This window comes from Cetorhinus maximus, chromosome 14, assembly GCF_964194155.1.
Source record: "Cetorhinus maximus chromosome 14, sCetMax3.hap1.1, whole genome shotgun sequence".
NCBI classification, from domain to species: domain Eukaryota; kingdom Metazoa; phylum Chordata; class Chondrichthyes; order Lamniformes; family Cetorhinidae; genus Cetorhinus; species Cetorhinus maximus.
The window spans coordinates 64,322,120-64,332,811 of record NC_135892.1 but is presented as its reverse complement, the minus strand read 5'-3'; positions in this window follow the sequence as shown (position 1 = coordinate 64,332,811).

Genomic DNA, 10,692 nt, shown 5'->3' with positions numbered 1-10,692 from the left:
CTGCTCCAAAGGGGTGCCTTTGTCTCAGTGGCCCACAGCACAGAGTCACCAATCTTCGGCTGCCTTGTCAGGTCTTTAGGGCCCCTCTCGTGCCCACTTCACTCAAAGTCTGCGGTTTGCAGTTCTTTCTTGAATTTGGAACCTATTACTCTGCTCTTTTCTTTAAGCTCACTTAAGGGAAGCTATTCCTGTCCCCAGTCTTCATCACTTACCTGGAACTACCTTTTTGGACCTCTCCCAGTTCCCCTCCCTGGTTTGGTATCTCCTCCCTGTCCCCCCGTATCCTGCTCCTTGGGACACACACTTAGAATAGCATTCCCTGCCAGGTCATCTGACCTGCCTCTTCGCACAGTTCTGTTTCTTTTCTACTGCGCAGGTGCACAGGGCTGGTCCCCAGCCTGAAGAAGGTAAAAAAAAATGGAATTACGCATGTGCAGCCATTTCCTGGCTGGCACATGCGCTGGAGTTCCCGACCTATGGATTAAAGGTAAGTGTTTGAGTTTCTTAACAGATGGGGGTGGGGAGGGGGGTGTTTAAGGTTGGGTGGTTGGAGGATTGGGTGCTCAGTGGCAGGGGTGCAGGTGGTCAGTTGGGGGGTGGGGGGGGGAGGTTCTGGTGGCCAGAGGGGGTCGGGTGGCTGGGGGGATCGGATGGTAAGTGGGGAGGAACAGGTGGTTAGTGTGGGATGTTGGATGGCCAGTAGGGGGCATCAGGTGGTCAGTGGGTGGGGGTGTCAGGTGGTCAGTGGGGCAGGTCGTGAAGGTAGTCGGGGTGGGGGCGATAGGGGTGTCAGGAGGATAGTCTGGAGTTGAGGGCAGTAGTCGGGGTGTCAGGAGGGTAGTCGGGCAGGGGGGGGTGGTGTGGGTTGGCTGGGGGGTTCTGGAGGGTTGCCAGTGGGTCGGGACGGTATTCGGGCATTAGGGAGGGTATTCAGGGGGGTGGGGGTAGTCAGGGTGGTGCAAACATGCTTTTCTGCTCAGTAATGAAGTTCCTGGTTCTTTATCACATACAGGAGTTCCACAATTTATTTATCCTTTTATCTTAATCTTGCCGAGTGTTGGCCTAATACTTTTAATGTAGTCCATTGTTGACCTTGCAACTGGATGGAGGATAGCTGTAACATGATATTTTTATGGCATTTTACTTCGTCCGATAATATTGAAACGCCTGCCCTAGTATCTAGCTTGAATTCTGTTAGGGTGACTATCAAATTTTAATTTAATCCTCTAGTAATTATTTTCCGTTTTGTTGACTTCTCCCAAGAAGGTTATCTGTTTTGTCTGTGGCTCTTCCACTTCTTGGGTTCTACTTGGTTTCGTTGTTATGTCTTTCTTCCTATGTGCTATAGAAACTTTGGATCTGCAGGCTCCTTTAAAATGTCCGATCTTCCTACAGTTGTGGCCCTCAGCTCCACCTGCTGGACATTCTTTCCGCTTGTGTAGGGCTTTTCTGCTGCACCGAGAGCATCTCAAGATGGTGGTCGACGCACTTTTTCCTGATTTCACAGGATTTTGCTTCACTGCGTTTTCTCTTTTTTGTCCAATGTCTTGAATGGCTTCACTTGTTTTTTTCAAAGTCTCATCACTTTCCCCACGCACAGCTGCTCTGTTTAACTTCCTAAGCTCGGTCTGTCACGCTATTTGTACTGCCTTTGTGAAAGTTAAATCTTCCCTCATTTGCAGTAGTTCTGATAGAGTTTCATCTAAGACTCTGTACAATTGTGTATTAATTCATTGCTGAGATCTCAGAGTCACAATTCTTCATGAGTCCTTACAGGTCATTTATAAATGAGTCCACGGATTCACCTGGTTTTTGCCTCATCTTAAATTTCACTTGTTTAATGATCACATTTTATTTCAAACACTGAAGTATGAATCAAATGCCGGAAGGATTTCCTCATATTAGCTTGAAGCTTCATCGACACCCTGTCTTGCTTTAACATTGTCTGCTATGGCCCCTACAGCATAAAGTACTGACCTGTTCCTGCTGGTTCCTGTTATGCAAACCTGAAGCTGTTCTGTATCTGGAGAATCTCTTCCTCCAGTTATCCCAGTGTTGAGCCTGTTGCAAGCCTTCAGCACTTCGGAATGGCTCTGGGAGTGGCAATGTAGACTCCATGCTTACCCTAAGCTGTGGATCTGTTGCTGCTTCAGTAGTTTGGCTTGTAGATTGTGATCTGTACTCACTGCTGCCTGGACTCTGGGCCTGTGTGCCTGCTTGCAACTGCAGCACCTACAAAGCTCTGTTCTCAGGTGAGTCTTCAATCTTTTTTTCTTCTTGTCCTTTTCCCAAGGATTTGTAGCTCTTTCGGGTATACAGTCATTTCTTGGAGGTTTTCTCGGCCCACTGCCCACAGCCACTGTGTTTCATCTTGAGTTTGGGATCTAGTTGGGGTTTCTTTAGGGTTTGTCTAATACCCTAGGAATGCTATCATAGACTGTTATTCATAAAAACCATTCTTGTTTATTTACAGATCTATATACATCTCAGTACTCTGCACGAGGTTATACTTATGCTTCCCACCAAACCTGTCTATTGGTCATTTGACATTGCATCATTGTTACATCAGTAGTTACATCAGTATCATGTGCTCCTGATGTTAATCCTTTACTCTACACTTATGTTATTAGTTTGCCTAATTTCAATTAAATTTTACAGAGAGATCCTGAGAGCTATCAGAATTCTGGTGATCCTGGTTCGAGTGTAACTAAAAGTGCTAATGCTGGCACATTTTATAAACTGCTGGTAGAAGAAGACTCTCTCCATTTACTCTTGTTTAAAATCTTTAAATGAACATTTAACCATTAAGTCAAAATCGGAGCTCAATTCGCTTGTGGGGTGTTAATTATTGCATCTTTCACAATGGCTTAGAGAGAAATGAAGTGCAAACATTAAAATCTAGAACCTTGTGGGCCCTAAAGGATATGAGATCTCTGTAGAAGCAGAGAACTGAAGGGATGTTACTTTTGGTTCATAGTGATTGAGAGTCTAACTGTGAGAAGTGTGACAAGGCGATTGTAAAAGGGATGGTTCATTAAATGTCCTACATCACACCAGTGTCAGTGAGATGTGAGATAGTTGTCACATAACACGCACTTTGAGGCAGTCTGATATAAAAGGCACTATGTAAATGCTGTTATTATAACACCACACTGGCTACTGCCTATGGCTTTCAGGATCTTTAAATAAACATCATTAGAATATTGTAGAATGTACATATTCTCTATTGCCAAAGCTGGATTAATTAACTAGCCTACAATTTCCCATCTCGCATTCCTCTTTGAATATTATGGCATCATTTATTATGACTATCAGCCCAAGCTTAGTAAAAGAACCGTTGTCTCTATAGCCAAAGGCTGCGGCTTAAGCACATATTCTACGTTGACACTGTTGAAGGTGTTGGCTTTTGGATGGGGTGTTATGGCCTAGCCTGCCTTCTCAGGTGAATGTCACGAATTCTATGCCACTAGTCAGAGAAGAACAGAGAGCTGCTGCCCTGTCCAACACTTATACCTCAATCAATTAAGACAAAAAAATGAGATATTTTGATCATTTATTCATTTATTGTTTGTGGGATGTTGCTGAGTGAAAATCGGATGCTGCACGTCCCAACATTATGACAGTGACAACATTTCAAAAAGCACTTAATTGACTGTGAAGTCATTTAAGACATCCTATGGTTGTGAAAAGTGCTATAAAATTCAAACTCTTTCCTTCTATCTTTCATTCAATATCCAGGCTTGGGGTGACATATGGAAAGTAACATCCACATCACACAAGTGCCAGGCAATGACCATCTACAACAAGAGAAAATCTAACCTTCACCCCTTGACATTCAATGGCATTACGACCACTGAATCCCCCACTATCAACATCCTGGGGATTACCATTGACCAGAATGTGAACTAGACTAGCCATATAAATACTGTGGCTACAAGAGCAGGTCAGGGGCTAGGATTTCTGCGGCGAGTAACCCATCTCCTGACGCCCCAAAACCTGTCCATCATCTATTGGGCACAAGTCAGGAGTGTGATGGAATCCTCTCCACTTGCCTGGATGAGTGCAGCTCCAACACCACTCAAGAAGCTTGACACCATTCAGGACAAAGCAGCCCACATGGTTGGCAGCCCACTCACAAATATTCACTCCCTCCACCACTAGCACACACTGGCAGCAGTGTACATCATCTACAAGAACTCACCAAGTCTCCTTAGACAGCACCTTCCAAACCCACGACCACTATTGTGGTAAAGTGAGGTACCCTGTCCCTTTAAGTGAATGCAAGGGTACTGATCATGTGAGAGCACTGACAAATTACTGTACAGCATAGGAAACTGGGAACTATAAGTCTAGTTCTGGAGGTTTCTGAGTGAGCATGTATGATCTGGTGCTCTGACCTATGTCTCAATAAATGATCACTGTTTATTCTTACATCAGTCTCTCCCTGTTATTGATCGCAAGCAGCAATTGATGAGAACATAGGAAGGCATGCAATTAGATTTCGGTTGACCAACTAACTCATTTACCCAAGACATAAAAACTGCGATATAGATGGATAAGGCCAGCAGACACATGGGAACACCACCACCTGGAAGGTCCCCTCCAAGCCACTCATCATCCTGATTTGGAAATATATCACCATTCCTTCACTGTCGCTGAGTCAAAATCCTGGAACTCACTCCCTAACAGCACAGTGGGTGTACCTACACCAAATGGACTGCAGCAGTTCAAGAAGGCTGCTCACCACCATCTTCTCAAGGGCAATTAGGGATGGGCAATAAATGCTGACCTAGGCAGCGACGCCCACATCACATGAATGAATATAAAAAAAATCCCCTGGTACAACTTCTTATTTGCAACTCCTCAGAGTCTTAGACTGGAGCCTCATCTATTTCCTTGCTAATTTCCCTGAAACGTTCATCTTGTTTTGTTCTGATGCCACGTTTTGAAGATTATTCCTGACTGTACCATGATGATATCTCTCTTGTCAAAAATCAATAATATTAAGTGTAAATCTATAGCAGAAAACATTTAGACATAACTGGATTGAACCAGATTGCATGAAACGTTTGCCTCAAGCAATATTTGTACACATTTTGATTCTGATTTTTGACAATAAACTAAAAATATCATGCTTTTTCTGATAGATCTAAAATATTGCCATAAACAGTGTCAAAAGCTCCAATCTTCTCAGTGAGGAAAATTAGCAAGATGGGGGTTCAAATGTTGGTCAGGTCTAATCTTTTGAAAGCCAACATTCTCTACTTTCTGGAGTTTTCATTAAGCTGCTCAGTGACTGAGGACTAGACATATGTTTAAGTCCTAAGAATATATACCAACGCTCCACTCAGACCATAGATAAATGGCTGAATTGGCATAGGTTTTACTGTTGGTTACAGAAAAATAGTCTTGAGAATTCCTAAGCTTGCTCACTGTATGCATGTACATTTTGTGCCAGCACTGAAAAATTTGTGTTCTAGTTATAAAATAAAATATTGGAGTAGAATTTGCTGGAGGACAACTGATGGAGTGTCTGTGACCTCAGTGAATGATGGGAGCAGCAATGTATTTCCTGAGATTTAAGAATTCAGAAACAACAGAGAAGGACAGAGAAGGAGGGTAAATTAGACTGGTTGAACTCAATATCAAATCAAGTAAAGAAAGAGAAATTAAGGTTAGGATTTTACGGCGCTCCTGCCTGGTGGGATATTATGGTCCCACCGAACTGAATGGAGATTTAAATGGATCGCTGCATCTGCCAGGGGCAGACACGTTGTGGCGGAGCCGTAAAATCCTGGCCTAAGAGAGGGAAAAAAGATTGGATTAAGAAAGAAAAACAAGACAGAAAGGAAAAGTAAGAAAAAAATGGCACTTAAAATCTCTAACAGCAATTTACTACATGAAGAAATAAGACTCCACACTTTTAATTCATCATTTTCAGGACCAGAGAGCCTCATTGGCAGTCAGTAACAATTATCATATTAATTAATATGCTTAGCTTTCTGTGGCAGTTTTTAATGAGCAATTAATGCACAAATGAGGCAACATCATAAAACTCACTAGGTGGTAAAGATTGAGATGTTGTTTTCACTAATCTAACACGAAGTGGTCCAAATTGCCCAGCAACTTGTGTCGATTCACAATTCATGAGCTTCTCTTCCTCAGCACCAGTTTCTCACATTAATAATGGCGTGCATTGTTCACATATTGGGTGAAAATTAACACGGGTGGAGGGGTCTCCACATCTGAAATGACAACTGGTGGCACCCCTGTTGACCCAATCTCCAGGACCCCCGATGGAATAAAGTGCATAATTGGCAGCAGGAACCCTGCTGCTGGGCTGCTGCTCCACAAGGGACATTAAATTGCCATACCATCCAGCATGCAGCATATATTCCACCCCCTGAGAGCTGCTGACCTATCAGAGGCTGGCAACTCTCCAGTACTAACAGCGCCATTGGGCACAGTGGCCATTGATAGTACTGCACTGGGACCTACATTAGGGGTCACCGCTGGAACCCTTGGAGAGTGGTAAGTGGGATGGGATGGGGGTCCCAGGGAGGGATGCACTGATGAGGGGGCAAGGGGTTAATAGAAAAGGCAAGAGGGTGCTTCCCTTGGCCAGCCTCCTCCTCATGTCGGCGTGATAGCACACCGACGTGTTTCACAACGGTACATAAGCAAAGTGCACCTGGCGACCTGCACTTCGCTCGGGACTTCGAGGCTCGTTTGCCTACCTTACTTCAGGCAGCGCTCGCGGTCATCAGTGCCAGGCTTCACAGGCAGCAATGCATCACTTTTAGAGGGACTCAGGGCCAGGTCTCTACCTACCAAACCAGCAGAAAGGCGGAGGTGACTTTTCAACAGCTGCAGGGCTAGGGCTTGCTTGGAGAAGGGCAGTATGCCAGGGTGCATGTGGGGGCTTGTGTTGACCTGTGCAAGTGGGCTCAAGATGGTGAGTGTTGAAGAGTCGGTTTCCAGAGGAGATGAGGCCAGATGGAAATATGAGGCTGTGTGTAAGAGAGTGAGTGCTGATGTCCCTTGAGCCAGGAGTGAGTGAGATGCCAGTGAATGTGTGATGGCCCTGTGAATTCACAGGATGTGGGCATTGCTGGCTAGGCCAGCATTTATTGCCTATCCCTAATTGTCCTTGAGAAGGTGATGGTGAGCTACCTTCTTGAACCGTTGCAGTCCATGTGTTGTAGGGAGTGTTCCAGGATTTTGACCCAGTGACAGTGAAGGAACGGCGATATATTCCCAAGTCAGGATGGTGAGTGACTTGGAGGGGAACTTCCAGGCGGTAGTGTTCCCATGTGTCTGCTGCCCTTGTCCTTCCAGATGGTAGTGGTCGTGGGTTTAGAAGGTGCTGTCAAAGGAGCCTTAGTGAGTTTCTGCAGTACATCTTGTAGATGGTACACACTGCTGCTACTGTGTGTCAGTGGTGGGGGGAGTGAATGTTTGTGGATGGGGTACCAATAAAGTGGGCTGCTTTGTCCTGGATAGTGGCAAGCTTCTAGAGTGTTGTTGGAGCTGCACTCATCCAGGCAAGTGGATAGCATTCCATCACACCCTTGACCTGTGCCTTGTAGATGGTGGAAAGGCTTTGGGGAGTCAGAAGGTGAGTTACTCGCCACAGGATACCTAGCCTCTGACCTGCTCTTGTAGCCACAATATTTATATGGCTAGTCCAGTTCAGTTTCTGGTCAATGGTAACCTCCCCAAGGATGTTGATAGTGAGGGATCCAGAGATGGTAATGCCATTGAATGTAAAGGGGCGATGGTTAGATTTTCTCTTCTTGAAGATGGTCACTGCCTGGCACTTGTTTGGCACGAATGTTACTTGCCACTTGTTAGCCCAAGCCTGGCTATTGGCCAGGTCTTGCTGCATTTGGACATGGACTGCCTCAGTATCTGGGAAGTCGCGAATGGTGCTGAACATTGTGCAATCATCAATGAACATCCCCACTTCTGACCTTGTGAGGGATGGAAGGTTATTGTTGAAGCAGCTGAAGATGGTTGGGCCTGGGACATTACCCTGAGGAAGTCCTGCAGAGATGTTCTGGAACTAAGATGATTGACCTCTAACACCACAACCATCTTCCTTTGTGCTAGGTATGACTCCAACCAGCAGAGAGTTTTCCCCCTGATTCCCATTGACTTTGGGCAGGATTTTACCGTCGGCGAGCAGGGGTGGGGCCCGCTTGCCGATGCATAAAATGACGCGCGGTGACGTCGGGCGGAACTCCCAACATCACCGCACCCCATTTAAATTTTCAGGAAGGCGGTGGCACAGCAAAATCAGCTGCGTACCCACCGACCTGTCAATGGCCCATTGAGGCCTCCAATCGGAAGCGTGCCCACACGTGCCCGCCCATCAACTTCTCCCCCAACGGGGGGAAAATTCTGCCCTTTGTTTTTGCTAAGGAGCTAGGGCTCCTTAATGCCACACTTGGTCAAATGATGCCTTGATGTCAAGGGCAGTCACTCTCCCCTCACCTCTATATTTCAGCTCTTTTGTCCATGTTTGAACCATATAATGAGGTCAGGAGCCGAGTGGCCCTGGCAGTACCCAAACTGAGTGCCTGTAAGCGGGCTATTGCTAAGCAAGTGCTGCTTGATAGCACTGTTGATGACCCCTTCCATCACTTTACTGAGTGTGTGAGTTTAGAGTGATGAGATGATTGCCACTCCTTGGTGGCACGGATGAGATCATTCATCCTATTTCTGTACTGGATGGCCAACCTCTTCTGTGCAGTGTTGGCACTGACCACCACTGCCACCACCTCCCAAGCCAGAGTGGTGAGATTGCTGGACCTCCTGCAGGGGTAGAGGACATTACGGCAGGCTCCAAAAGGCTTTCCAGGGATGGATTAATGAACTCTTCTTGGCTTTCGGGGCTATGCCTTCACTGGAGCAGCCCCGGGCTGCTAGCATTAAGAACTGTGTGTACGGCTACAGTTTAGATATGGCACCCAGAGGGAGGAAATAGTAAGGTAATGGTGTGGTGGGTGATTCAGAGGCTGCCTGCCAGCCAGACGGTGTGCTTCCCATGGCTGCATAATTAATGAGGAGACGATACAGTGCAAAAACCCGCCCTTGTGGCTGGTAGGAAAAACAACTTTTTTCACACCCGTCACTGCACTTAGTGCAACTCAGGGAAAATTCCGGCCTTAATATTTTGATAACAGTGCACAAACCCGTTTTTTTATTTTGTTTTCACCCATTGCATAATCAAATTTTGCACTGATTTTTATCTCTTCAATGGGCATTTTAGCTCATTCAACCAGGGTCCAGCTATTTAAACATATATTACTCACAGCTCCATTTATATTTAATCTAGTTAAGCTCAAGTTTTTTAATTAGAAATAAATTAGAATTTAAATAGCACCTTTCACTACCTCAAGACATTCCAATTAAGTACTTTTCAATTGTAGTTACTGCTGTAATATAGGAAATCGGGTTATAACTGCCCATGATACCTTCCTCTAACATTCACACCATTTTGTTTTCACTGACAGTCATCCCCTGAAGGTTGTGACCCATGTGTGTAAGCTTGCATAGTGCATATTGATGGATGTTATGAATTTGGATCTGCCACAGGTTCAATGGCGTCAGTCACTCCCTCAAGCGGATTGACTGCATTTTAAAGAAGTTGCTTCCCATTGCCCTCTATCTACTCATGCAGCAGCAGAACCAGGGAGTGTAACAATTAATCTCCTTTATGATCTGCACCAGACATCCATGTCATAAGCAGGCATGCTCCTTTTAATCTTCCCAAAGGTGGATTGAACTAACACTGGATAAAGTAACATTTGGTTTAATTCATAAAATGTTTTATTCCAAAGACAGAATGTGTATGATGAAAGTCGCTTAGTTGGGAAAAAACCTACGTTTTCATTATTTAATGCTTTATTTGAAAATCATCAGTGCATCCATCCATGAATAATTTTATCATCTTCTCATTTATACATACACCAACTTGTTATCACTCATTCTACTTAGGCATGAAGTAACTCTCAACCGTATTATTCACACATTATGATGGCATCCTAGACATTTCACAAAGATTTCTGCAGTCACAGGAAAAGAATTGTAATTAGTTCACAAATGAAATTTATATTAGTAATTAAATTTCTGCGTGGTTAAAGTAGGTGGACCTTTTGTGAAACTTGGTCTCTGAGATCATCTATCGGGCTCAAAAATGGTTTTCCTGCATAGAAGAAAAAATGTTGGCTATTTGAACCTATATAAGAATATAGTTTAATGAAATTAGACATAATTAGATAGCTGTTGGTATGACTAATATCAGGACTAGAAAGGACAAGAAGATTGAGCTCAATGGCTGCTTACTACATTCTACAGATCATACCTCAATAACACAATAACCTTTATTAGAGAGGCAGCTATTTCTTTAGTGAGGGTGTTCAGTAAATCTTCTGAATACTTCCAACATTTAACTTGCTGAACTCTGAGATTGGTAATAGATCCACAGTTGTCCTCCAAATTTAATTTGATTATTAGCGTTCCGATATAAAGGTATGCCCACATACCGCCAATAGACTCCTGAGGCCCATTCTGGTCTTAAAATCTGGCCCACAAAACAACACACAGTTACCTAGAATAAAGTGATTGTCCCTGACGATGTGTAATCCTTTCAACAAAATCCAAAAAAATAACTTATCAAAAGATTTA